This window comes from Myotis brandtii, unplaced genomic scaffold (assembly GCF_000412655.1).
Source record: "Myotis brandtii unplaced genomic scaffold, ASM41265v1 scaffold112, whole genome shotgun sequence".
NCBI lineage: Eukaryota > Metazoa > Chordata > Mammalia > Chiroptera > Vespertilionidae > Myotis > Myotis brandtii.
In genome coordinates this window covers 9,534,891-9,538,995 of record NW_005353838.1, presented here as the reverse complement: position 1 = coordinate 9,538,995, position 4,105 = coordinate 9,534,891, and the positions used below count along the sequence as shown (strand labels likewise).

Here is a 4,105-nt window from a genome sequence, read left to right as displayed (position 1 = left end):
TTGGCAGTTAATTTGCATATCATCCTGATTAGCCAATGGGAAGCATAGCGGAGGTACGGTTAATTACCCTTTTTGTCTTTTATTAGATAGGATTACCTTATTGTGGATTTAATTTGCATTTCTCTGATTACTAATGAGATCAAGTGCCTTTTTGTATATTTGTTGGCCATTTGTATATCATTATTTGTGAATGTGATATATCTCCTATATTACTATCTGGAAGCCTTATTTTTCCTTTCACATTTATACCTACAGTTTACCTGGAATTGGTTTTTGCTTATGGTGTAGATCAGGTTTCTTTTTGTCTCCATATGAGTATCCAGTTGCCTCAGTATTACCTGTTGAAAAGATCTTACTTTACATTGTCACCTTTGTCAAAAATCAAGTGTTCATATAGCAATAGTCTTATCCTGGGCCCTCTGTTCTATTCAATTGATCTTTTTATCTACCTTTTATCAGTAAGATGCTATTTTAACTATTGTATGCATATTCTTTTAGATTTTCTACATGCAGTTATATAACAATGAATAATAACAGTTGATTTTTTTCTTTACAATTCTTGTATTTCTTTTTCTTCCTTTACAAACCTGTACAGTACTTTTTTTTTCTTGCCTTACCCAGCTGACAGGACCTCCAGTATAGTGTTAAATAGAAGTTGTGATGATAGCACCCTTATCTTGGTCCTGATTTCAGAGGGAAATTTCACTACATTTCACCATTGTTTAAAGTGGGTTACTTTTTTAAAATAAACCTTATATCAGATTAAGCAATCCCCCCCCCTTTAAATCCTAGATTTTTAGTTTTATCAGATGTTTTTTTCCTGTGGCTTTTGAGATGATTATATGTTTTTCTCCTTTATTTTGTTAGTATGGTAAATTGCGTATGTTGATTTTCCACTGTTCAACTAACTTTGCAATGCTGTCATACACCCAACCTAATCAGGATGTTTTGGCCTTTTTATGTATTACTGAATACAGTGTATTAAATTTTTGTTTAAGGGTTTGTATTTATGTTTATAAGTAAGGTTGATTTATTATTTTTCTTTTCTAATAGGAACTTGTCAGGTTTTACTGGCCTTGTGAAGGACTCCTTTGTTTTCTTGTCCCAGGAAGATTTTATGTAAGACTGATCATTATTTCTTCTTTACACATTTGTTAGAATTCACCAAAGAAACAGTCTGAATCTTGAGTTTTTATGAAAAGGTTTTTATTTACACATTAAATAGTTTAATGCTATTCAGATTTTTAATTTCAGTTTATGACAATGTTTCTGAAACTGAAACTGTTTCAGTTTAAGACAATGTTTTTCTAACACATTGCTTACTTTACATTTTTAAATTTATTGACAAAGTTTTTCATAGTATCTTATGTTATAATTTTAATGTCTGTAGGATCTGTAGTATGTCCCACCTTTCCCGACATTTGGTTATTTTGCTCCCTCTCTCTTTGTCTCTAATCAGTTTCCCAGGCATTAATCAATTTTATTACTTTTTTAAAGAACCAGCTTTTTAAAAAAATTCTTTTAGCTTTATTGAGGTATAATTGACAAACAGGAATTATATGTTCTTAAGGTACCATAACAATTTGATGTTTTGGTATATATATATATATATATATATGGTGTAATTATTGCCACAGTTAAACTAATTAACATATACATCACCTCATATAGTAACCATTTTCTTTTTGTGTGTGTGTGTGTGTGTGTGTGTGTGTGTGTGTGTGTGTGTGTGTGTGTGTGTGGTGAGAACACTTAAGATTTACCCCCTTAACAAGTTTCAAGTATGCAATACAGAATTTATTATGGTCACCATGCTGTACATAGATCTCCAGAACTTTTTTATCTTGTATAAGTGAAACTTTGTACCCTTTGCCAGTATCTACCCACTTCCACCTCCCCCAAGGGAGCCATTCTACTCTCTGTTTCTGTAAATTTTTCTAACTTAGATTCCACATATGTGAGATCATGCAGTACTGTCTTTCTGTGTCTGACTTATTTCACTTAGCATAATGTCCTCCAGTATGGTTCATTGATACAGTCACAAATAACAGAATATCTTTCTTTTTTTAAGCCTGCATACTATTCCAGTGTGTGTGTGTGTGTGTGACACATTTTCTTTACTCGTTTATCCATGCATAGATATTTAGGTTGTTTTCATATCTTGGCTATTGTGAACATGGAGGTGTAGAGATAGCTTCAAAATTCAGATTTTATTTCCTTTGGCTGTATACTCAGAAGTGGGATTGCTAGGTCATAAGGCAGTTCTATTTTTAATTTTTTGAGAAACTTCCTATTGTTTTCCATTGTGGCTACACCGAAATACATTCCTACGAATCGTGTACAATGATTCCCTTTTCTCCACATTCTCGTCAGTTCTTATAAAGAACCAGTTTTTTATTTTGTTGATCCTATTATATATATGCTTTCTTTTTTATTAATATCTGATAATATTCCTTGTCATTTCCCATCTGCTACATTTTTTTCTAATTTCTTGAAATTAATGTTTAGCTCATTGACTTCTCAACCTTTTTGGTGTGTTTGTTTTCTGATACATTTGTTTAGGGCTAGAAATTTCTCTCTAAGCAATTAATTTATTCAACTTTTAATAATAGCATTTTCATTATTATTCAGTTCCAAATAGTTTCCATTTGTATTTGTAAAGGTTAAGTATTCTCTCTTATTTTGGGATAGAGTGTTTCCAAAATACAAATTTAACCTAACAGTTGTTTTGTTCAAGTTTCTTATGTCCTAACTGGCATTTGTCTACTTATTTTATCAGTTATTGAAGTATGTTAAAATCTCCCACAATTATTATGGATTTACTTATTTTTCCTGTACTGCTAATTTTTCTTTCTGTATTTTAAAGCTATGTATTAGATATTGCAAGCTTAATATATTTTCCTGATGAATTGAAACTTTGATAGTTACCAAATATCCCTCTTTGTCCATAATAATGATTTTTATCTTAAAGTTTAGCTATACCAGCTCTGGTCCTATCCTATAACTTTTACTCTTTCTGTATCCATATATTTTAGGTGTGTTTCTTATAAACAGAATTTAGGTGTATTCTTTTAAGCAGTCTAACCATAAAATCCTAAATCCATTTAGCCCATTTAAATTTAATTGGCCAAGAGCACTAGCTTCATTTCCAGACAGACTTGGATTTGAATATTGGCTCTACCAATAACCAGATATGTTATCTTAAACTTGTCACGTTATTATCTCTAGGTGTGGCTCCTTGTCTATAAAATTGAGATAGTAATGACTACTCCCAGGTGTATTAAAGGTTAATGAGCAAGGATATAGTAAATTTTAAGTGTTATTATGGAAGTAAGAGTAAGTCAGTCTGATGTTTGGAAGACAGCCTTCCTGGAAAAGATAATCCATATTAGTAGGAAAAGAAATAAGGTTAAGTGGGTAATGGGAAACCAAATATGGGAACATTGAACTTAGAAATAAACACTTGATCTGGTGGGAGCTATTATAAGTTCTTGGGCAGGGGATTAGCATGACAAACCTGGAAATACTAATATTTTGGAATGCATTCTCAAGTGGAAGTCACCCTATCTGGTATACCTGAGAACCTGTTGGCAGTTGTAAAAAGAAGCTGTATCAGCAAAGGATGAAGACCTAAAGAACTCCTACAAAGGAAGTTAACAGTATTTTGGAGTGACAGGAAAGCATTGAATTATGATTAGCTGTCTACACCTGTAAAGTTACCTCAAGAAGTAAAGATGTTGCCCTAACCCAGTGGTCGGCAAACTGCGGCCCCTTGAGTGTGGCTCTTCCACAAAATACCACATGCGGGCGCGCATGTACAGGGTGAATGAACCTTCGGGGCCACACGCAAGGGGCCAAAGAGCCGCATGTGGCTCGCAAACCGCAGTTTGCCGACCACTGCCCTAACCAGTTTGGCTCAGTAGATAGAGCATCGATGTGCAGACTGAAAGGTCCCAGATTCGATTCTGGTCAAGGGCATGTACCTTGGTTGTGGGCACATCCCCAGTAGAAGGTGTGCAGGAGGCAGCTGATTGATGTTTCTCTCTCATCGATGTTTCTAACTCTCTATCCCTCTCCCTTCCTCTCTGTAAAAAAAAAAAAAAAA

At 33.7% G+C, this 4,105-nt stretch overlaps 1 long non-coding RNA gene across 1 annotated transcript in view; it reads left to right on the top strand.

Annotated features, from left to right (window-relative positions):
* The window catches only part of LOC102246372, a 95,342-nt gene that overhangs the window by 6,290 nt on the left and 84,947 nt on the right, over positions 1 to 4,105 (top strand). Inside the window, exon 2 of the long non-coding RNA XR_001363719.1 lies at positions 1,054 to 1,119. This is a non-coding gene — a long non-coding RNA (uncharacterized LOC102246372). The remainder of the gene's footprint in view (positions 1 to 1,053; positions 1,120 to 4,105) is intronic.